Source organism: Equus asinus, chromosome 2 (genome assembly GCF_041296235.1).
Source record: "Equus asinus isolate D_3611 breed Donkey chromosome 2, EquAss-T2T_v2, whole genome shotgun sequence".
Lineage (NCBI taxonomy): Eukaryota > Metazoa > Chordata > Mammalia > Perissodactyla > Equidae > Equus > Equus asinus.
In genome coordinates, this window is record NC_091791.1 from 2,111,746 (window position 1) to 2,136,678 (window position 24,933).

Consider the following 24,933-nt stretch of genomic DNA (forward strand, 5'->3'; position numbering starts at 1 on the left):
TGTTCCCTGGGGGCAAATGCCCTTCCAGCTTTGCTCTCCACGACCTGCAGGTTGTGTCCCGCCCCCAGGCTGTGACCCAGGAGTGAGGCCCCTTGTCCCTTTCCTTGGCCTCACTCATTTTTAAGGGGGGCTAGTTTTACATTTCATATTCTTGACTTTGCTCTTGTTTTAGATATTTCGCTGTGTGGTGGTGAGAACACCTAACAAGTGCTCTGCCCCCATATCTGAGGTGCAGTGTGGGCACCACGTCCAGGACACATTCATCTTGTTTAACTGAAACCCTGCCCAGGGATCAGTGATGCTCCTGGCTGTCCCACTCTTCTGTTCCATGAATCTGACCATCTTAGGTCCCTCCTGTGAGTGGCATGTGCAGGATATCTCTCTGTGGGAAAAGGGCTTTTAAGACCCTCTTTGCCCACCAGGCACCAAGGATTTTGCTTTGGAATCTGAGCTGAAGGGCGAGATGCTGTGGTTTCTGTCTAGCCCTTTAGCTGCTTCAGATGTGTGGGAGGAAGCAAGAGCTGTGGGCACCACCGTCCCCAAGCCACTAAAGACGTGATTGATTCCAATCAGGGGAGTACCTGTCCTGGGACGTCCCGGGCTCGCTCTCCACAAGCAGACCCCAGACTGGGATGTGTGTGTCTATGGTGGGCTCAGGGACACCTGGGTGGGGAGTGAGAGGGGGAGGTGAGAAGCTAATGAGGCGAGCGGGCACCACCATGGGTCCCTGAGCTTGCCCCTGTAGGGTCTCAGGGGGCGATGGGGCAGCCTCAGAGAGAGCCCGCGGAGGGCGAGGGGTCTTCGGACGGGCCCTCCGTTCCTGTCTTTGACAGCTGAGGGCTGCTTCTGGGGGCACTCACTCCTCCTGCTTCTGTCCTGCCCCGTGTGTCCCCAGAGAGGGCCCTGGTCGGGGGCAGGAAGGTGCTGCCAGGTCCTGGACAGTGAGTGCTGAGGGGTTGGGGGGAACACTGACAGGGTTTGCTCTGGTGCCCCCGATGTCTGAAGGATGGGAGCAAACACCAAAAGTTAGTTTGTGTGACCCCCATGCTCCCTCAGCTTCTAGACTAGGGGTTGACTCATACGTCTGTCAAGTCACTCATGGGTACAAAGGCAGCACCTAAAAATTGTCTTCTGTTTTCCCAGGCACCCGCTTCCCTCAGGCTCCACCCCTCACCGCTAGGCAGGGGGGTGGGGTAGGGTGGGGTGTGGCTGTGTTCTCCCCTTTCCAGAGGGAGGTAGGCCCGGGGAAGCCATGGTGGAGGCACCCACAGGCCCTCTCCTCTCTCTCCATGGGCCCCTCTCCCCTCTCTCCATGGGCCCCTCTCCCCTCTCACCATGGGCCCCTCTCAACGCCTGTTCTCCAGCAGGTGGAGCAGCTGCCCAGCCCCTGAGCTGCATCTGGCTGTGGTCCCCGGGCCTCGGCCGGTCCACTCCAGGTGAGGCCTCCATCCTCATGCGGTTCCCTCTGTTCATTCCAGGGCATCCTGGGAGGTGTGTGTGCAGGTATGCGTCTGCATCTGTGCATGTATGTATGTCTGTGTGCCATGAAACGTGTTTTTGCTGCCACAGCTATTTTAAAGGAAATTGAGCTGGTAAAATCAGTCCCGTTTCCTTGTGGGACGATGTCACCCAGGGCTCCGGACGGTGCCTGAAGCCCACCACGTGTCTGACCACAGTTTAACATCATTTCCAGCCCCTCTCTGCAGCGGGGGTGGGTGAGGTGCAGGGACAGCTAAAACCACGGCTCCTCCGGGCTAGAGGATGGAATGAACTGCTGGACGTGAACCGAGAGAGAACAGTGCAGCAATATTTCTCCAAGGAAAGTTATTAAAATATTGACATTTCATCGGCAGAGGCTCGTCCGCAGACGGGCAGACTGGCCCACGCTGCACCCTGTACGTGGGCTCCGTCACTCGGGCTGTTCCAGGAGGCACTAGACATCTAGACTCTTAGTTTTGGAGGCTTTCCTGGAAGTTATCTCAAAATTTGAGTAGGTTTTTAATTTAAATCCCAAAGCAAATGGAGTTGAACATCCGAGTCACGTGTGGATACTCTACCCCCAGCCGAGCACCTCCCAGCACCTTCTAGAAAAAACAAGGAGGGAGAGGAGGGCGGGGTGGGAGGTGTGAGCCCAGGGTACAGCCTACAAAGGGGAGCCGTGTCTTTCCTTCTGGTGCTACTCTTTCTCAAATGATGTCTTAGAGACAACAATGGGGATCACCTGTCCCCCAGTAGGGAGCTTCGCGTGAAACTGGTATCTTCTGAACAGCGCTGCCCGGATGGAGCCAAGTCTGCAGGTGCACGCGTTTGCACGTGTGCATGCGTGTGCCTGTGTGCGTGCGGTTAGTCAAAACGCCTCATTCAGGAGAAACGCAGTGGGCTGTGTTTCTAAGCGCAGGTGAGGCAGCAGTTCTGCCAGCTTCTCTCTGGAGCAGAGTTTCTCAGCCTCAAACCTGTCGGCATTTGGGGCCGACGGTCTGTGGGGAGGCGCCGTCCTGTGCACCGTGGGATGTTCAGCAGTGTCCCGGCCGCCACCCATGGGGGCTGGTAGCACTCTCCACACCCTCCTCCCCAGTTAAGACAACCAAAAGTGACATCACCAAGTGTCCCCTGGGGGGCAAAATTGTCCCTGGCTGAGAAGCATTGATATAAAGGATAAAGATACTTTAAAATGGACTGTATGACATTCTCTTTGGTCAACTCCCTTCCTCCCTCATTATTTCCTTACACAACAGCCTCGTGTCCCGGGCTATTGCTAAGGCAGCCGAGGCGTGACCAGGGAGACGTCACAGTTGGCTTTTGTCTGTGGTCAGTACATGGGATTATTTAGGGGTCAGTGTTAAAATTATAATTCTGTAGAAGATTTTACTGTTCAAAGAATCACAGTAGCCTGTGAAATAACCGTCGATCACGCACATTCAGCAGGCTGAAATAACACGGAAGGAAACCATGTCTAGACTGGTTTTCCCTTCTTTCTCTCTGGTCGTTTTTCTCTGTCAATTTTCTATGACTGCAGGTGGGAGGTGAGGGGAGAGGCTGAGGGCCATTCTCTAAGCCCGGGCGTGGCCGGGGGCCTGGGGCTCCATGTCCAGGCCGGTAGTGGTGGGCTCTGGGGTCCCGCCTGGTGCAAGCCCAGGGTGTGCCAGTCAGGCCTTAGCCTTCGTCATGCTGAGTTGCAGAGGTGACAAGAGTCATGGCCTTGAGACACCACCAAGAGGGGCAAGAACACACACTTCCAGCTTTCCTTGAGATTGTCGAGGCGGGTCAGCCTCCTGTCCATTCAGATAGGAATTAAAGTCCTTCTCGCTCACCAGCGTGAACAAAAATGGGAAGGTAATTTTTAAAAACGAGGTTTGACGTTTAAAAGTAACTAGGCCAATTTTACATCAACATGCCGGAGTTTCATATGGAGTCACAGCTGAACTGCAAAGCAGGCATTGTGGGAGCCTGCGTAAGTTCTGTCCTGCTCCCTCGCACAAGCGCACTGGAGCGTCTGTTTCTGTTTCCGACGTGCAGCCATAGAGCAGGGTGGAGTGGCCGCTGGGAAGGGGACTGAGGACTGGGGCCGTTGGCCACCTGCACACTGAGATCCAAACCCGCCGGACGCCACCCTCCTGCCCACAGTTGAGGCTGGACCAAGGGCATCTCCTTTAAGAACGGCCCTTTGACTCCTCCCTAATCAGAGAAAGATTGCCTTACTAGACAGCTGCGTAGAACAAATGCCCTGAAATCACGAAATAAAAGAAAATAAGGGGTGCTGGGTTCCCTTCCCATATTTTGCGAGTCTGGGGTTCACGGGCGAATATCCTACCGAGGGAGCAGGAGGGTTTGGCGAGTTGAGGTTTCAGAGGCCTTTGGCTTTTGGGAAAACAGGGTTTTGTGACGTCCAGAGATGTGTGGGGGCCTCTGTCGTTAGGTCCCCACTAGTCCTCGCTAGTGCCCTCATCCTGGGCAGGATGGGGCAAGGCCAGGGCAGGCGGCTGCAGCATGCGTTCACCTGACAGAGCTCAGACAGAGCCCCCCGGGCCTGCAGGCTGGGGGCTGGAGCAGGGCCTCTGGAGGGAGCAAAGGGCAGGCCTGACCAGCTCCTGTTCATGAGGGCAGAATTCTCCACTCATTATCCCCGCTCATTGCATTATTTAAAGAAGAATTTCCATAATCCGATCATTGGAACTGGCAGCTTTGCCCCATCCTGGGAGCAGAGGAGGTGGCTGCCTGCCGTTTACCTGTAGAAACCCCCTCTGGGGTTTGCAGGGCAGCTGGAGGGAGCTTGCATCTTCCAGACGCCCCACCCGGGAGCTCCAGGGTGAGCATGGCCGCCCTGGGTGGGTTAACTCTGACGTCCTGTGCCGACTCCACCTCTCTCCTGGTTTCAGTGCCCTCTGACTGGACTCCAGGGCTGGGCCTGGCACCGCCTGCCTGAGACCTCATAACCTGATGCACCTCAGCCCTTGCCCCACAGCCCTTGTGCCCGACGCCAGCTGCACCGTGGGCTTACTGCTCTAGTCTCCCCCCCCGGCCCCTTCCTCCACCAGAACCCTCTGGCGGCCCCCCTCCTCTGCAGGTGGAGGGGTGGGTTCGAACTCATGGCCTGGTGGCCGTGGCCCCAGCAGCCCGAGCCAGTTTTCCAGCACGCTTTCTCTGCCTGCTGCTCTCCTCCGCTTTCACCACCTTGCCGCATCCAATTATTTGCTGCTTTTCCAGAAATACTCGCCTTTTCTCCCTCAATGCTTTTTTGATGGTGCGTCTGTCCTCAGCCTGGCCAGATTCTTGTCTTCAAACCCACAATGAACATCTCCTGCTTGCAGGGTACTCCTAGCTCTGCGTACTCGGGCGCCCTCCGGGCTCCTCTTGATTGTGCCTGGTGATGATCTCCCCCTCCCTCGTGAGCTCCATGGGGCACGGACTGGGCATCGCCATGCCCGCGTCCCGGCACCCAGCACAGCCGGTTCCCATGAGCACCATCTGAAGGAAGGGAAGAGGGAACGATGTTTACATGAACCAAATTCTACCATTAAGACGAGATGCAATGCAGAACCCACTGTTGAATGAAGGCAGCAATCGTCCTGTTCAAACGTGTATCAGATGGTCTGCGCTGGAGAGAACAAAGAGAGAGTGAAACGATGGGCTTCTGGAAGCGCCAGACGCGGGGTGCCAATTCCGCAGCCCAGCTCCGGGAGCCTCAGGCTGTGAGGTCACCAACACGAGGCTGTCGCTGGCTGCCCTGGGGGTTAGGTGTCCCCCAAGGGGCTATTAAGAACGATGTTAACATTGTCGAGGAGACAGAAATTATGTGTTCCTTCGAATGAAACAGTAATTTGGGTTTTCCAGGCAGAAAGCATTCATTTCGGCAGATCCCTGTGTGCGCAGAGAAGCGTGGGCCCATAGCCTGGCGGGTACTGACCTGGCTGGTGGAGGGCGCCGGCGGCAGCCTGACGCCCGGTCAGGTCCACGGGTCTTCGGAGCAGGAGGCCAGCAGTGACCGTCAGCACCCGGAGACGTTACCGGGGTCGCCTTGGTCAACAGCCGTAAAAACCCAGCCGGGCTTTCCGCCTGCTCTGGGTTGAAGCCAGTTTTAATCTTGATAGTCGTGCCCGCACAGCCTAGATTTTATAGGGACAATTTCATTAATATTAAAACACCTTTTTTCTCTCTCTGTTTTTTGAGCATGAAAATGAAACAGTTTGTAGAAGTTCTGAAACACATCCTGGGATCTCTTCCAGCACCCCCCCGCCGACCACAGAGAGATGCGGCGCCCCCAGGGCGTTTGCAGAGACCGGAGCTGCCACAGGCACTTCGGCTCCCACTGTAGGTGCCTTTCTACCAGCGAGGCGCTAAGTTGCCAATATCCGTTTAGCTCAGAGAAACGAATGTGTCTGCTAAACTCCCTGTTAGATGGTGCTCAACGACTCGAAACACATTACCAGCCAACCTTGGAAAGGCTTCGCGTTTTCAACATGGAGTCCAGCCACCTCTAGAACGAAACGATATTGCCAGAATAAATACATTTTTATACAAATAGACTGTATGGTGAAGCTCTGATAATGGCCTCTAGTGTAGAGGTGTGCACCAGGGGCTGAGCTCATTGACACGTGCCCTGCTGTTTTCAGCTTATTATGTATGCAACCTCATTATGTATGCACACCTCATTATATATGTGTGGCTCATTACATATGCACAGCTTATTATGTATGCACAGCTCAGTATTTGTGTGCAGCTCATTACACATGCACAGCTCATTATGTATGCACAGCTTCCATGAAAACCTCGGCCCCAGTCGGGTAGACAGTAGTCACTCCATAAGTGCGTATTAATGGAACTGTCAGTAACGCAAAATCAAACCTGCCTCATCCCAGGACTAGCATGAGTTTCCAGTGATGATCAAGGGACTGGAGGCGGTGGCCAGTTAGCAGGAAGGGGCCTTCACGACCACTGTGGACAGCTGGAGAGCAAGCCTTGCCTCAGGCATCTGCAGGGGCAGGGTTCACGGTCCGTGGTCAGCTGGCCAAGCACTAGCTGGTGCTGGAACGGAAGGGGCTCGTCCTACAAGTTCTGACTGGTTCAGATGCAGTCTTGGTTCACTGCGAAGCTTGTCTTAGGGAAGAACCAAATATAGGTTAAAAAAAGGAGGATGTTTTCAGTATCAAATATTGTCTTTTGTGATCCTCCTCCTTGGATGTCTTTTTTACTGTTTCTTACATTTACCAGAAACTGAGTTGTGCGCTCAAGTTAGCGCAGTCTCAGGCGTCCTCTCTGCCTTGTGGGTGGCTGGAGCTGAGGCGCTTTGCCCGGTGTCTACCTGCGCAGGGCACACAGCTTCCAAAGATAGTCTAACCCCTGACATACGAAGGAGCAAAGGCATTCGTTTGCACTTGTTTTTCTTTGGGCAAACCCGCAGCCCTCTGAGGAAGGAAAGCCATTGGCAGAGCAGAGCCAGGGCCAGGAGGGGAGGCCCACGATTGACGGAGTGACCTTGTTTCTGCCGGCACAAACACTGATCCAGGCTTCAGTCTGGGGGCTGAGCAGAGAATGTGAACTGAATCAGATGATTTAAATAGCTAATTTTTAGATGACCACTTTATAATGTTGGGGCTTGAGCTTTTAAAAAGACAATGTATTATTGATGAACAGATGTGACAGGACCTGGCAAAGCGAAGCAGGGAGTTTGTTATGACAAGATCAATAACAGCATGCTGCAAACTAGACGTGTAGCTCCAGTGTAAAGAATGGCATTTGGGGAAGGCAGATGGGCGTGCGGGTTTCTGAGTGGTTGAAGTGTGGGCGGCTGCCCTGGTCATCCAGAAGGGCGAGCCCTGGGCTATTTGGCCGCATAAACAGGATAAAGAGGAGGCAATCTAAACTACTTTACCTACGTGTGATTCGAAGAACGATGTAAGCTAAGGGCGTATCTGGAGCCTGGTCAGGGGGGCAAAGGTCTAGACAGAGCTGGATGGAAGCTCCAGCTTTCTGGTTCTGCTGGTTACGGGAAACCCTCCTGTGTTTGTGATCATGCAGTAAATAATAATGATGACAGAAAGTGCCTATGGGCACCATTTTGAGGGCGTTATGTATATTAATTACTTTAATTCTCCCCTCAAGCCTATGGGGCATGGACAGTTACCACTTTTGTTTAACAGATAAACTGAGGTGCAGAGACGTTAATTAACTTGTCCAAGGTCACACAGCTGGGCGAGAGGCAGAGCTAGGCTAGGACATGAGGTTCTTCATGGTGACATTGTACACATGCATGGCAGCTGCTGATCCAAGGGTCTAGCCTGCCAGTGCTGCCATCACCCGAAGGGTTACCAGAGGTACGAGGGGGCGTCCACAAGGTCAGAATATTGTGTGGATAATTTAAACATCATTTGGATTAGAATCCTGGGGGAGAATCCTTAACTGAGGCTTCAAAACTTGTTTATCGATCTTCTTCCTCCCCAGGGATGGTGATTGACCTGAGGATGGGGCTGTCTTACCGGTCGTGGTTCCCGCAGAACCTGGCAGAGTCCTGGCCCAGAGTGGGCGCTCAGTGACTACTAGATGAATGGCACCGTGGGGGTGGGGTGTGGTCCACGGACCCTGAGGAAAAGACTGCTCTGGAAAACTGCCCCCTCTGGAGACCAAACGTGTGACTGACAAAACCTGAGGTTGCTCAGTGCTTATCCCCTCCTGGCTAAGACGAGAGGCTCCCCCAACTGTATTCTCGTCAACTTACAGCTTTGATTTTAATTCAAAAATGTCAAGTTACTATTCTTTTTTTTTTTGGTGAGGAAGATTGTCACTGAGCTAACATCTGTGCCCATCTTCCTCTATTTTGTATGTGGGACACCGCCATGGCTTGATCAGCAGTGTGTAGGTCTGCACCCAGGATCCAAACCCATGAACCCTAGGCTGTTGAAGTGGAGCTCCTGAACTTAACCACTATGCCACTGGGCCAACCACTATGCCACCAGGCCAGCCCCTAAGTTATGATTCTTACAGTCGCCATCTCTTCCTGCTGAAGCGCATCCTTGAGTAGCCCTCTTGGGGAAGGTCTGTGGGTTGCAAACTCTGTCTGTGTTTCCTACCCCTCAGCACAGGAGGGAAGGAGACCCCCTGGCAAGTATTGTTGCTGTTGGGGGTCTGTGCCTGTCCGATGTCTGTCTTTTCTCTTTGGTAGTGTAGCTGACACTGTCCACATCCCTGACCCCTTTACCACCCTCGGGCACACCAGCTCCTGGGGTCCTTTCACTCCCAACAGGCCGCGCCTGGTCTTTGGTGGGGGGCTGTCCTTGGCCTGCTGGGGCTGGCTTTGTCTGCACATGTGGATGGCCGACGGCCTGGGAATGTCCCCAACCCCGTTCAGACTCTGTCTAACCTGCTGCTGTTTCACTCGGGTTTGGCTAGAAGTTTTATTATTTTTCCAACCATCTCATTCCCTGCTAATATTTTTTAAGCTTCCTTTGAATTTTTAAGGCATATTTAAAAAATTTTAATATTGTATGTCTGGTATTTCCAACATCTAAAGTCTCAGGGACATCTTTGCTTTTTCCCTGTCACTCATGGTGCCTTTGTCCCTTGTGCGTCATTTGAGGGACTCACTGGCCTGTGAACAGGGGCCTTTAAGACCCGGGTTGACGTTCCATTCCCCCAGGCAGGACCTTTTCTCTTTCCCTCCCTCCCTCCCTTGCTTGCTCCCCTCCTCATCCTCTTCTGTCTCTTTTATTTATTTTTGGGCTTTGTCAGTTGCTGGGAGGGTCTACACCTGACTGACTTCGAATCAGAGTTTACCCAGGAGTCCCGTAGTCACTGCTTTTGAACTACAGAGCTGACTGAGGCCCTTTGCTGTTACGACTCAGAAGGGGAGGCTGCTTTTCCCTCTTCATAACGCCAAGTGGAGACCAGCAGGCTTCCCCATCACCTCCCCCGAGAGTGGGTTTATTTCTTGCTCCCTCTTATGCTGTGGGCACCGCCCGCCTATGGCCAGATTTATCGCAGGTCTCCCTGGTTTTCCCTCGATGTCGGGCACCGAGGCAGCAGGGCTCCGAGATCAGGCGCTCACCCCAGGTGAAAGGGCTTCCCTTTCTTCTCAGGGGCTGGCCAGCTATGGGCCCTGTGCCCGCCCAGCCACGCATTTAGATGAGATTAAAGCTGTTTTATCCAACTTTCAGGTGGGAGTGCTGGAGTGTTTCTGCTGAAACAGAAGTCTGTGCTGTCCTCTTAATATAGTAATGTTAGATTCTTTCGTTTGATCTGGACTCTTGTTTTCTACAGGCTCATTGTCAGCAGAGGGGTTTTTGGGGGGTCTACCTTGCTGTGTTTTGTTTCTCTTTCTTGCCACCCTTTGTTCTCGCCCTTTCTGGCAGCTCTCCGGCTGGCTGGGGTTCTCCCAGGTGGCACTGGGGTCTCACGGAGAAGGCACTGTCAGCAGGTGCTTCAGCTCAGTCCTGACTTCATGGCGCTTCGGGCCGTCCTGGCCTGTGGGTTCCTAAGCCCTGAAACCCGTGTGGCGGTCAGCCAGCTCCCCGGTGGGGGCCGGGGCCCCTCCGGCTGAGTGCCTGGCTGAGGGTCCCCCACCCATGTGGGCTGTTCTGGTCTCTGGGGTTGGGGGTGGCACCACTGCCCGGATGCCCGTTCCCAGGCCAGGGGCCCAGCGCCTCAGCCTGCTCCAGGCGCTGGGCCGCTTCTGCTTCTCCTCCATGGGAACCAGGCTGCCGCTTTCACGGTCTCTCTGTGACGGCCCTGTGCTCGGATCCAGGACACGACGGCAGGCTGATTCACGGCCCGTCCTGACCGCGACTCCCCAGGTGACTGTGAGCCTGTTCTTCGATGTCAATGACTTGGGGGCAGAATAACCTCCCGAGTAAGAAGCCACGAGTTTTCTTCCCATGGTTTGTTCCTTCCTGAAGAGACCTCACGCAGTGCCTGAGAACATGGGCTGTGCCATTTCTGGTCCTGGTTCTCCCACTTGATGACCGCAATCTCCAGCAAATTACCTTCCGAGCCCGCGTTCCTCATTTGTGAAATTCTGTCCTGTCCTCCAGTCAACAAACAGCTCCTGAGCCTCTCTACGTGTGAACCCTGGTATGGTGCTGGGCGTGGGGGCAGAGAGGACTATGGGACCACAAGGGACCACGGGGGATGAGTCGGCAGGTGGGCAGTCCCCAAAGAAGTCCTCGTCCTGATCCCAGAGCCTGTGAACACGTAGGTTAAGGGCAAAGGGGAATTAAGGCTGCCAATCAACTGACCCAGATTTGGGGAGATTATCCTGGATTATCTGGGCCCGATGTCATCACCAGGGTCCCTAAACATGTGGGAGGGAGGCTGGAGGGTCAGTCAGAGGCAGGGTCAGAGGCGTGTAACGTTGCTGGCTCTGAAGATAGAGGGGGGCGGGGGGCAGAAGCCAAGGAGTGCCGTGGCCTCTAGAAACTGGAAAAGCAAGAAAAGGATTCTCCTGAGAGCCTCAGAGAGGAGCCAGTCCCGCCCACACTGGGCTGTTAGCCCCAGGGACCCCTGCAGACTTCTGACTTCCAGAACTGTGAGATGGTCCATGGGTGCTGTTTGAAGTGACAGAGTTTGTGATATTTCCTCAGCAAGCCATGGGAGGCTAATACATCATAAACGGTGAATCGCGCTCAACGTGACCCGCCACCAGCATGCACTCCCTCTGCCTCCAGGCTGAGCAGCAGTTTCCTGGGACCCGCTCCTCAGGGACCACTTTTCTCTAGGGTCCACCCGTAGTGTGGAAGCTCCACCACTTCTCGAAAGACGTCACAGGTCTAAGGATGGTGTGCCTAAGCAGTGACAGTAACTCTGAGCAACACCCCGCCTGCCGTCCAGACCAGGCTGACCGGCTAAGGGCTCCTCCTATGGCCTCAGGTCTCCCAGCCACCAGCCATGCAGTGACATCAAATGCGAGCGAAGACAGTTGTTCCTCTCCAGAGTGATTGCTGGTACCTGCAGTGAGCATGCTGACCGGTCCTCAGTGTGGCACAACCCCACGGCGAGGCCACAGTGTGGCGGCCCCGGGGAGCCATCACTGCCGTGGTTTGTCACAGGTCTTTCCACAGATGGTGTCTGCAGCCTTGGCCTGTGGTGTTGACAGGGCGGCTCCTGGTGCAGCACTGCAGGCAGAGGGCTCGGTGTCCCCTCATGTCCACGGGGAGGGAGGGGCCAGAGGCTGAGGGGGACGCCCACCAGGAACCCAGGGGACGCTGGGACATCTCCCAGGTCAAGCAGAGAGGGCCAGAGCTGCCCATGGGGCCCTGCAAGCTGGCTTTCTTAGCTGGGTGGGAGTGCTGAGGGCCAGAGGGTTGGCTCTGGCTGCCACATGCTCACAAAGGACCCGGGTGTCCCAAGCCCGGTGCTCTGCAGCTGCCCCATGTTGTAAAACATAGAGAGAGACCCACCCTCGCTTCTTTACTCCTCTCCACACCCAAGGCACAGCAGCGGGCCTGACCCTCGCTCCTCCTCACTACAGTGGTGGGGACAGCCTCTCTGGCTCTATTTGAGCCGAGCCTGTCACTGGATGCCGTGTCCCCTTGGCTGTGCACCGAGGATGGCATTTCATGGGAGCAGGTGAGGATGGCTCCCTTCCACTGGTCTGGTCACCTCCAGGAGAATCTCGGCAGCCCTGTGGGCTCTGGGAGGCACTCAGTGCAGGGGATGCTCTGGGACCAAGACAGTCATGGAGCCAAGAGCACTCCCAGCCCCACTGATGGGCTGGCCCCTCGGGGTACAAGGGAGGGTGCCGAGGGGCTGACCAGGGCTGGGTGTCTGTCTGGAGTGACGAACCGCAGCATGTTGGCCTGTATGGGGACGACGCTCTCCTCTTGGCCTCGCTAGCAAGAGCCCTCCACAGGTGGGCTACCTGCCGTGAGCGAGCGCTCAGCTGGCCCCCTGGTATGGTTTCTGTATGATGCTTATGTCAACTACTCGTTCCCCAAAGTCTTATGCACACCCACAAACACACATGCACAGCAAGCACACACACTCACACGCATACCTACACTCACACACGCACAGACACACCACTCACACTCAGCCTCACCCCTGGGATGAGAGAGGCACTGTGACGCTGCTGCCCTGCTCCCCGTGGGTTTGTGAGGTGGGGCTCAGGGCACAGCCCACGGTGTTTCGCATCCTCTCCAGTGAGCACGGCCACGCCGTTCTGAGAGGTCCTTCCTTTGCTAGGATTTCTAGGATTCTAAAAGCAGGAACAGCCGTCTTTGTGCTTAAGTCACTGATATCACTGGAATCTGTGAAATTCTCGTGTTCTTCTCACACTGAGTATTTGCAAATGCCTAATGCTCTGTGTTACTGATGACCTGGGGAATCAGGGGCTCTGGAATGGAACCAAACACCCTTCCCAAGGCAGGACGCAGAGGCAGAGGAGGGAGCACCCAGGGGTTATAGGCGCACAGAACTTTTAGCTTGCTAGGATATTGTTGGGAAAGACTCAAGACTTTAAAGCGGGGATTAAAGCTTACTAGACATCTCATCCGGCACACCTGTCTAGGTCCTCCAATTCTGTCGCCCGTGTCTTTCATCGTCTGTGGGCCATTTAACAACTCTGTAAGCTGTAGACAACTTAGAGTAATGCAAATGGTTCTTGCCCAGAGGATTGCAAATAAATTACATCTGGTGGAATACAATTGACTGTGGATATTGACCGGCTTTTTATTTACTTATAAACTTATTTCACCATACTCGATTGCCTGTATGTGTGTATATAACTCTCCTTTTACCAATTAGTATCTTACTGGTTTCTTCCTTAGTTAATGAGTTAAATAAAATCTTTGATGTGTTTTTTTAATATTTTTATGACAGTAATTATTTTACCTTTATGCAAAAATTATATCCTTTAAAAGTATTTAGGTGAGAATGTTTTCCTTTTTGTATGTGTATGATTTATCACGCTCCTCAAAGAAGTGTTAACTAAACATGTCAATGAGTACTTACAAGGAGAGCACGTTCTGCATCCTCTCCCCACCTTTCCGAAATTTTTAATCATTTTCATTGTGGTGGTTAATTTATTGATCACCTTGGCTGGGCTAAGGGATGCCCAGAGAGATGATGAAACATTAGTTCTGGGTGTGTCTATGAAGGTGTTTCTCTAAGAGATTAACGTGTGATTCAGCAGCTGGAGAAAGAAGGTTGCCCTCAGCAATGTGGGCCGCATCATCCAATCTATTGGGGGCCCTTTTAGAAGAAAAAGGCAGAGGAAAAGCAAATTTTCCCTCTTTCTTCTTGAGTCGAGATGTCCTTCTTCTCCTGCCCTCAGACGTCGGAGCTTCTGGCTCTCAGGCCTTCGGACTCAGACTGATAACTGGATGATTAGAAGGATTGTTCAGACCCCACCAGCCCCTGGATGTGATTTGAGTCCGGCGAGCCCAGTAGCCTGACACCTTGGAGCATCCATTGGGATCCAGACCCTGTTGGTCCTGTCCACCTCTCCACCCGATTCCCAGCTGGACGTGGCGTCTTGACCTGATAGCACATGTGGTGCCTGCTGCCAGGTCAGTGCATCCTCTGCTCAGTGAAATTTTCAGGCCAAGTGTTTGTCAGATTCCTGGGGGCACACAGTGGGGCTACCTGTGAGCCGCAAGAATTGGACATGCGATGGTTTCGTGCATGCTTGGAGATAAGTGTTTGCACATTCAGCGGTTTGGCCTGCCATGTTTTGCGGGCCTTTCCACTTGGCGTGCAGGTTGTGGTTTCTCCTGTCTGAATCACTCTGCCTTTGGGAAGAGGAGAATTGAGAGTTTTTCTCTCTGAACCGCGCGCCATATCACCGTTTTATTCCTGGTCCTTCTAAGGTGAGAAATCTTTAACGGCTCCCGATTATTTTCAGCAAAGGTCGACAATCTTTTCCTCTAAGTTCCAGATAATAAACAGCTTAAGCTTCGGGCACCCTGTGGCCTCTGCTGCAACAGCTTGCTTCTGCCTTGGAGCGTGGACGCAGCCCAGTCCGTGCGGAAGCAGACGAGTGCGGCCTGTTCCCATCAAACTTTACCCACCACCCTGAAACTTGAATTCCGTATAATTTTCACGTGTCACGAAATATTATTCCTCTTGGTTGTTTTCAGCTATTTAAAATGGAAAAGCCATTCTCAGCTTGGTAGCCATATGAAAAGAGGAAGAGGCTGGACTGGGCCTGCAGGCCTCAGCGTGCTGGCCCGTGGTCTTGCGGATAAACTTCAGACTCCTCAGCCAGATGCCCACTCCCTCCTCGGTCCGCTGAGAATGGAGGAAATCCTCCCAGGAGAGTGTCTGAGGACCCCCGGACATAGTGCCCCTCTGCCCTCAGCCCTGCCCCCCCCCACAGGCCTCCACAGAGGGCCAGCCCAGGGTCCCCCCTCTGAAGCCGCCGTGGCTGTGAGGGGCGAGAGCCTGTGGGTCAGCACGGCCCTCAAACCCTGTGTTCTGAGCTCCAGTCAGTCACCCAGACCTGGGCTGCAGCAGCCTGGAACGGGTGACGCACATTCCACGCCCACACCTTACTCTGTCACCCGCTTCCCTCGCTCCTTGGTAGCAGGTGGAACACCCCGCTGCCGCCCGGTTTACAGGCCCCTGGACAGGGTGATTCCAGCTCTGACGGTCGCTGCTGTGGAAGCTGCTCGGTCGGTGAAGGCCAGGGAGGCCTGTGGTGGCCATGAGTGACCACGGCCCAGCTGTCCGCAGCTGCGAAACGAGGCCCCTTCTGCAGTTGGGGTTTGTTCTGGGAGGTCAGAGCGAGGCTGTGGGAGAATTTTCCTGTTGCTGTTCTGTGTGCTTCTGCCCTTTTCAGCTTGTTTGGGGTCACCCTCATGTGTCTGAATAGCTTAGGGTCCCCAGGAGAGGTGGCCACGTTGGGGGGGGAACTTGCCACCTTCAGTGCCAGCCCATACCCCCACCACCTGAGCCAGCCCTGGGCCGGGAGGTCAGAGATCAGGGGCAGAGAACGGAGACTCTGATCTGCCCCTCGCATGCTACCTGGCGGCCAAGGGCAGCCCAGGGGCACAGAAATCCTGGAATTTCCTCAGGATTGCGTAATTATTTCAGAAAACTATTACATATTTGATGATGCTGTTTTCCCTGTTTTTAGAACCTATCAGATGAGTATTCGGAAAGAAGTTCATAGATTAGTCAGGCCTCGCTCCTGAACTGTTGCGTTGTGCAGACAGACACACAGCTAGTTATAAAGACACTTTATTTATTATCGGGGTGTCTTGCAGAGAGGGTATGATAAGGATAAAGGACCGAGTGTGTGCCATTGAGGACGGTGGATATAACGCCAGGGTCCCATGGACACCCCCCCATCTTGGCTTCCTTGGGGCTGTGACTGGCCACACAAGGCAGTGAACATGGGAGACTACATCTGTGGCCTGGCCAGGTTGGTCACTCTGGAACCGGAGAGACCTGCTGGAAATGCCAGTGAGCCTGGGCTGGCTCTGGTGACCTGAACCCCACGGGATGAATAGCCTGCCCTCAGGAGTGGACCCCAGCCTCGTGGCCAGAGGTTGGCCATTGGGATGGGGGAGGGCACTGCAGGACCAGCCCCTCCGCCCTCCAAGGGGCTGTGTTCTGCGGGCTCAGCAAGAACTTGGGCAGGGCAGGGGCTCGGGCTGGGGACAATGCTGTCTTCACACGCATGGGGTTTGTGTGCACAGAGTGGGCTCGGCCCTGCTAACCGAGGCTGCTCTGCTTGTTCAAGATGAGAGGCCGCAAGATGAAACAGAGGCCTCACTCAGAGGCAGCCTGATTGGCTCACTGAGCCTGCCCCTTCCTGCTGTGAGCAGCAGCTTCCCCGCCTAGCGCATCTCATTCACCCCACCCTCGGGCCCGGCAGCATCGCAGGGTGTGCGAGTTCGTCTCTCTCCCCCAAATATCCCTCTGCTGCCCCCAAGAGTGCCCCAGTAGGCAGTGTCCCTCCTTCTGCATCCCTGACCCCTAAGGGTCACCAACCTTGCGTGTTGGGTGAACGGGAGTCTAATTCGAGTGATGGTGATACATGAACTATCGACTCCTCCCCTCCGCCACGACTCGGAAGAGCCGGCGGTACGTCCACTTCGGGACAGGACAGTCTTGTGAGGAGCAGGTCACAGATGTTGGAATCCAGAGGAGGCAGCAAAAGCTTGCCTCGCTTTTCCTCTTGGGCCATCCGTCTGTCCACACAGAGCCAGAGGGGCCCTCCTCCCCGACCTCCCCTTCTTCCCCTCTTCCACTCTCCCTGGGTCTCAGTTTGTTCTGCTTCCTCCCCTAGGGGTCGAGGCCCAGGCAAGAGCTCGGAGTCACTATCAGAGCTGTGAAAGCCATCAGGTAGCTCTCCTGCCTGTCCTGGTGTGTTGATAAGCTGATGATACACGCCCCCTTGAGCCCCATTGAGGCTGGGGTGGGAAGGGCTGGAGGCACAGACCCCCATCCTGGTGTTGGTGGCACAAAAGAGTTTCTGGTCTCCCAGGTGAGTCCTTGGCCCTTAGCCCAGTGAAGTTTCTGGCAGGCGGTGCCCCCAGTGTGCTCTGACCCCTCCCCATCCTATACACTCTAAGATCTGGACCAGCTCCTTCCCTGCCGACCCCATCACAGCCCGCCAGCAAGCCTCTGTCCCAGTGCTGCATGCTCCTGCCCACAAATTCTGCCCATCTCAGTGTTAAAGGGCTCGTTCCTGATCCCACAGGATCCCTCTCCCAGGGCCATGCTCCAGATCAGCCGCCGCCAGGGAGCTGCGGGCGTTGGCCTGTCTTCTCCTGTTCTCTGGTGAGGATGATCAAAGGTTTGGTAGAAGTCAATGCAGGGGCTCAGCAGATCCATCTTCCTGCGGGGAGTCTGCCCAGCTGGGTGGCTGCCCTGGCCTAGGGGCCAGCCTGGGATGGACGTCTGAGTTGTGGAGGGGTGTGTGTGTCTCTCTGTGTATATGTGTCTGTGTATATGTGTGAGTGCATGCATGTGTGTATATTGTGAGTGTGTGTGTGTGTGCATGCAGGTCTTTAGGCTGCTTGCATCTGGAAGGAGAGACTGACGTCACCAGAGGGTCCTGTATCAGTCAAGTTCTCCAGTGAAACACACACACACAGAAAGACTTATTCTAAGGAACTGGCTCACACGATTGTGTGGGCTGCGGAGTCTGAAGTCTGCAGGGCAGGCTGCAGGCTGCAGACCCAGGGAAAAGTCAATGTCCGAAGGCTGTCTGGAGGCAGAATTCCCTCTTCCTCGGGAGACCTCAGTCTTTTTCTCTTAAAGCCTTCAGTTCATTAGTTGAGCCCATCACACAATGGTGGGTGATCTGTTTTACTCAAAGTTTAATGATTTTCATCTAAAAATACCTTCACAGCAACATCTAGGCTAGTGTTTGACCAAATAGCTGGGCGCTGTGGCCCAGCCAAGTTGATACAAGAAATTCACCGTCACAGGGCCTAAGATGGACAGGGGGAGGACGCGACCCCTGCTGCAGTAGGAGCAGGCAGGAAGCTGACATCTGTTTTCTCTTTGAACAGGAGGAGAGGACATCTGAGATCTGGGGGTACAGCGGGCGCAGGGGCAAGTTTTGGGGGAGAGGAGGAGGGGAGGCCGGTGTAGGGTGAGGCTCAGCAGAGCACAGGTGGCAGAGGGCCCACGAGCGGGGGATGTGGGGGCCACTGGGTCCGGCAAGTCTGCCTCCCTGGAGCTGGGAGAGGCGGTGGGGACCCCAGCCTCGAAGTGAGTCTGCAGCCGGCCTGGTCTCTACTGGGTGGTCATGGCCTGGTCTCTTGGGGATGGACAGGGGGCCCTGGTCGGGCATCCAGGCTCTAGGAGTGGCTGTGGTGGGCACCCAGGCTCTAGGGGGTCAGCAGCTCCTGGGCAGTGAGGCCCTGAGGTTGTTTTCTGGTTGAAAATTTGTACCGCCTGGTGGACCAATAGGAGGAGCCTTGGGCATCCAGGAGGAGATTTAGCAAATGCTACCCCATAAAGAGCGCTTTGCAGGACAAGGGTCCTGGGTGGGCTCAGAGGGGCTCTGCTGGTCTGTGTTGTCCCCGAGCCCAGCACTGGGTTGCTCACCGATAGACTCAGCAGACCCTCCTCCTGGTTCTTACCGTATAACTCACTTATCCTCCTGTCACCATGCTGGGAATTTACCTGCCACCCCGCCAGACCACCTGCCCTCCCCAAATGTCTCCCGTCAGAGTCTGGCCCATCAGTCCTATTGGGCATCCTTGTCACAGGTGGCTGAGACCCCATGGGAGCCAGGGTACCTGCTGTTCGGCCCATCTGCCTGGCTTTGATCCCTGTTCATCAGCCACTGCCTGCTTGTACCACCTGGAGAGACTCAATGGGCACATGCAATCCGATGAGCTTGTCCCCCATTATCCTCACTTTACAGACGAGGAAGGTGAGGTGCAGGGAAGTCAGGGTACATGGGATGGTGCCCAGCACACTGAGTGACACTGAACGTTAGCTGTCTTATCGTTCAGACGTTCCTGAGCTGCGCTGACCTTTTCTTAGCCCCATAGGAACGTGGTTGAGCTCCTCCTCACTAAGTGCTCTGCCATTTCTGTTGGTTTTGTAAATTGCAAATGCTGGGCAACTGCGCCGGGACATTGGAGGGTGCTGTGTGAGGGCGAAGGGCTGCACCCAGCGCTGGCGAGGCCGCAGGGTCAGACGCACTCAGAGCTCTCGTTTCTCCCCTCCACCCTGCCCGTCATAGGGAAAGCAGCACTGATGGAAGATTGCCTGTCCCTTAAGAAAAATGTGACAGCTTCGTCAGGAGTCTCATGAATATTTCAGGTCTCTAAAAGAGGAACTTCACCCCACACCTGTCCTGCAATGCTGTCTGGAATCTAGGGAGCTTTCTGTGCCGAGGGCTTTGTGTCCGCTAATCACAGCTCTGCCTCTATGCACTGGCGGAGGGAATGGTGGGTGACTCCCCGAGCTCGTCGCACAGTTGACTGTCTGCCCTGGAAACCCAGGCGAGAAGGCGGAGGGAAGCTTCTAGAGAACGACTCTGCTGCTTCATCCTCCTCAGAAGGTCTCCCGGCTGATTCTGCCTATTCCTGGCTGCCTGCCGGCTAGCCCACTTGCTGTGCATTCTCTTGGGGTCAGCCTGGAAGGCCCAGGGGTTTCTGCTCTGCTGCTCGTGGCCAACCGCCTCCACCAGCTTCTCAAACCCGAGGAGAGGAGCTGTGTGTTCTGGATGAAGCTCAGCTTAGGGGTCATTTACCACAGTTGTGGCCCCTCCAGGCTGTAGCTGCCCTGCTTCCCTCAGCCCTCTTGGCCCGGACACCGCTGGCCTCCCCTCCGACATTCATGCTCACCTTCGACGGGGCCTCCTCAGGGGCCTCTACACAATCAGAATTAAACACTTGCAAAGCCGTGGCTCTCTGAAATGGGTAAGGCGAGAGGGCTGTGATTCTGGATCCGCGAGGGAGGATCTGGCAGCCGGGCCCTGAGGACGTTTTAACTGTGTTTGCCATGTGGGGCCGTGTTCCTCTGTCCTTCTTCCCTGAAGCACACCTCCCTCTTCTGACGGGCCCCTCAGCCAGGCAGCCCTCTGGGGGCTCCACTCGTCTCTTCTGGCAGCACTGGGGCCCACGGGCAAAGGCCACACGGAGAAGCAACGGCTTGTCCACCAAAGGGAGGCGTTGGCCCAGGTTGTGCCTGTGTGACCATTGTGTGTGGGAGGAGAAATGGGGACAGATCTGCAACCAGATCCCAGCACCGGGGAACCCTGTGTCTCAATTTCCTTTCTGTGCCTCAGTTTCCTTAGCTGTGAAATGTCCACCAAAATCACCTCCTAGAAGAGCTGGAAGGATGAAGTGACCTACTTTACGCAGAGCGCCGGCCCACGGCCGTCCCTCTTCATTCCATGGTGGACACGCATAAATATTCGTTCTGCTTCTTCCTCGGGGGCTGGGGGCCCGTGAGCGAGGGGCGGGGCACCCCCCTCCTCCCGGGTGACAGCCCTAGGCCAGGCCGTGCAGGGCTCCAGGACCACCTGTTCTGGTTAAGTTCAAGTGTCCAGGCCTCACGGTGACAGGTGCAGGGCCAGCCCTGGGCAAAGTTTCTGAGTCGGTGAAGTGCTTTTGGCCTCTTCCTTTGCTTTGCTTTGCTTTCCCTCCCTCCCACCAGGGTTGAGTTCAGAGTACAAGGGCCTGGGCTTTGGGGTCAGATGCGCAGGGCTGCAGAGACCCCCAGCTCTGTTCCACATCCCTGGAACACGGTGTACAACCTGGGGTGGGGAGCACAGCCACCACTCCCTCTTCCTGCTGTTCCTTCTTTACTCTCTGCTCGCCTCTCCTAGAGGAAGGGCCTTCGACTCCCATGATCTCCTCTGCCAGGTGACCACCACCCCTGGTGGGGGGTTCCTGGGACGAGGTACCTTCAGTGTGAACACCAGGAGCGTCCCAGGCAATGGGGACAGGCTGGCCACCCTGCCTCAGCCCCGCTGCAGCTCCAGGGGACTTAGGTGGCCCGCGGTGGGCAAGGCCTGGTGGAGCCCCCTTTGACCAGGGAGTAAAACCCCTGGAAGCCCAGCCACATGGCTACAGGTCCTCTAGGACCTTAGAGCACGAGTCCGCTGTGTCTCCACCCCGCCAGAGGCTCTCCCTCAGCCCTTAGCAAACGGAGGACACCTTCCAAGTCCCTGGACCTGTGGCCTGGGCCCTGCCTGCCAAGGGGCAGCCACCTCCTGCCTCTGCCCTCAGTCGGCTGAACTGCCCGCTTGCTACCACGTCCCACCTGCAGGCCTTCGCCGGGGCTGTGGTCTGGCAGCGACGCCACCACTCTCTCTAGGATTAGCTCTCTGTCTTTCTGGTCTCACCTTTGCTGTAACTTCCTCTGGGAGGAGTAAGCACCTCATACCACCGGCGCCTGCCCCAGCGTGCGGGTGAAAGATGCACGACGGGCCGTCTATTCAAGGAAACGCCATCCCGTCAAAGCCGCAAGCGCTTCTGGGCAGGCTGATGAAGCATCTTCTCGATCTCGCACTTTGTGAAGTTGGCTGCTCATTGACATTTGTCTGTTCTTTAAGATAAATTTAAAGGTTTCTTCTAGAGTCCCATTAATATTGCATGACTTGGAACGAGGAAGTCTTGGTCTCTTCTGCCCGACTCGCAGGAGTGGAGACGATCCTGGGGGCCGGCTCCGGCACAGAGCGGCGCGTGTGTTCTTCACGCTCAGTTCTCACCGGCCGCGAGGTGTCTGTCAAACATCAGCTGCCAGGCCCTGGGTCCTGAGTTAAGGGGATGGTAAAACCACCCTCGGGCCACGCTCACCTACACCCCATCTTGTTAGAACCCTGAAAATTTCTTCTTCCTGGAAATGTCCAGGTGAAGCATCTGAGATGAGGCCAGATGAGTTAAAGCAGATGTTTACTTCAAATTTTAATGAAAGAGTGAAAGTTCGAGGTGTCCTCTGTACGGGAAAGGGCATTCCTACTCTGCGTTTCTGACTGGGTTGTTACAAAGTGCACAGTCTCCAGCCTGTGTCTGCACGATGGGTGGGGTGGGTGCAAGGGGCGGACCCCGGCACTGCTCGCCTGCCCCGTGGGACGCGGCAGGAAACTTCTCTGCATTCCCTGAGAGTCTGTGAGGTGGCACGGGCCTGGCCCACAAGGAGGGATAGCTCAAAACACCCCACGGATGCATGGCGCGTGTTCATTGCCTCTTGATTGTAGCATCTCTTTCAAATGTGACTGTCGTAGCTGGAAAATGAGAGAAACCTAACTGTGCGTTCAACTGCTTGGAAATAAAGGAGCTGCTTTAAGACCTGGGAACCTTGTTAAAAGGAGAAAAAAATCCAGCAGGTGTTCCTGAGTGTTGTCTAACTGGAAGAAGAGGCGACATCAGGAGGAGGCAGGGGGAGAGCACTCAGAAGACTCTCTCAGGCCGGGGCAGGGCTGCTGGACCCAGGCTGCGTTCTGGATGCTAAGTCACGCCTTCTGTGGGATCAAGCGACAGGAGGCAGTAAGGGCTGACTTTTTCCTGCTGGGAACCTCTGTTGCAAAGGCCACAGGGTCCACAGGTGCTGCAACCTCAGGGCAGGGTGCCGTGGCTGCCCTCTGCCTGGGCGCATCCACAGGTACTGGCCCATGGTCCCACAGCAGACGGGATCTTGGACAAGGTCTCGGGGCGGCAGTGAGCGTCCATCTCAAAGTGAGATGCACGAGGTGGGTATGGCTGCATCCACATCCTTGGCTGCCTGGCTTTACCTGAGACTTGACCAGGGCCCTGCTGGCCTGCATCCCACTGACAGCAAATGCTGGAGAAGGTGAAGTGGACCCCAAACCTGACAATGGGCAAGTCTGCAAACATGTGGATGCCAGGGCGTGTGCGAGTATGTGTGTGTGTGTGATATGTGTGTGGTGTATGAGAGATTGTGTGTGTGCATATGAGTGTGTGATGCAGATCAGGGAGGAGGGCTCCCACACCCCAGTGTTCCTTCCCCTACCTTGTTAGTACACATCCTGGGCACAGGCCCTGTGGTCCTGGGTGGAGGAGAATTGCGTCTTGGGTCCTATTTCAGGATGGGAAGCAGCTGCCTCTCCTCCTCTCCTTCCCTCTCTCTGGGCATCTCCATTCCCCTGTGGGCTTTGGAGCAGTGGCTCCATCAGCGATCTGGGAGGGATGCTCCTGCATCCTTGCAGGGGGGTGGCAAACATCCCTTCCAGGGGCGGAGGGCTGTGGTGGAGGCCACCTGCCCCTGGGAGCTCTCCTGAAGTTACCTGTGGTGGGGGACACCCAGTACCTTCTTGATTTAGAGTGTTTTTGGCTTGGGTTTCCATGGAAACCCTGGTAGCAGGAAATACAGGCCCATGAAAATTTTTCAGCTATCATTATTTTAAAGAATCTTGCTCCCCCTTCCTTGCCCACATTCAGATAGCTGTTTCCATGGAAACTGGAATAGAACTGCCAGTAGGAGAGGAAGTGAAATTTGGCTATTTCCCTTGGTTTTCTACTAGAGGGAGGGGAGCCAAGGGGAAAGTGACAGGAAGGCCTGGGGCAGAGATGGGGGTCCAGCCATGCCTGCCCCAGCTGGGAGGCCTCGCTGGGTGGCTGTGCCCCTGGGTAGATGCAGTGTTCACCATGATGGAGGAAGGGAGCTCAGGGGTGAGCCCCCAATCTTTGATGACTCTTCTGCCTGTAGTTGTGATGGCTTAAGCCTTTGGAAAGTGAGACCAGAATGGGGAGAAGAAAGCTGCAAAGGAGTTTTTAGCCCAAAGTGCCCTTGATGCTGATCCCCTGTTTCTCATGTAAGTACCTGCCAATCCCTGATGGTCCCCCAGGCACAGCCCCAGCCCCCAGGGGAAATGGGAGGTGGGAAATGCACAGTCCTCATCTGGGGGTCACTGGTGCTCAGTAAGTGGGATTACCATCCATCCAGTATTGAGGCTGGGACATAAGTCACTTGGTCAAGTCTTGCACCTGCAAGTGAGAGCCTTGGTCCATGGGTAGGACACACAAGAAAGGGGTCCTAATGGGCCTCTTGTTCCCAAGGCTCTGATGGGTGGGGGGAGCGAAAGGCAGCCAGAGGGCCCAGGAGTGGGGCTCCTATTGCCTCCAAGAACTTCATGGCTGGTGAGATCTTTGTTGTTTGTGCATTTAGCTCATGTGCCCTCCTGGAATGGGTTGAACAATGCCCCCACTCCCCAAAATATGTCCATCTATTACCTGTGAATATGACCTTGCTTGAAATAAGGGTCTTTGCAGATGTAATTAAATTAAGAATCTTGAGATGGGATCATCCTGGATTTAGGATAGACAGGAGAAACAGACAATTCCACCATAATATTTGAAGACTTGACTACCATACTTTCAGTAATTGATGGAAATCAAACAGAGGATAAATGAGGAAATAGAAGACTTGAACGACACTATAAACTAACTAATCCTAGCAGGTATCTATAGGACACTCCATACAACAACAGCAGAGTACACCTTCTTCTCAAGTGCACATGGAACATTCTCCAGGACAGACCATATGTCAGGGCACAAAAGAAACCTCAATAAATTTAAAAACGTTGAAATCATACAAAGTAGTTTCTTTGATGACAGTGGAATAAAACTAGAAATCAGTAAGACAATGAAATTTGAGAAATTCACAAATATATGCAAATTAAAAAACACACTCTTAAATAATCAATGGGCCAAAGAAAAGATCACAAGGGGAATTAGGAACTACTTTGCAACAAGTGAAAATGATAAGAAAATGTACAAAAACTGATTGGGTGCAACTAAGACAGTGCTTAGAGGAAAATTCATAGCTATAAACACATATGTTAGAAGAGATTTCAAATTAATAATGTAACCTTCTACCTGAAGAAACTAGAATAAGGAGAGCAAACTAAACCCAAAGCAAGCAGCAAGGAGGAAATAATAATGATTAAAGTGGAAAAACAAACAAATTTTCTAAGTAAAATATAGAAAAACAATAGAGAAAATCAACAAAACCAAAAGTTGGTTCCTTGAAAAGATCAGCAAAGTTGACAAAACTTTAGCTAGACTA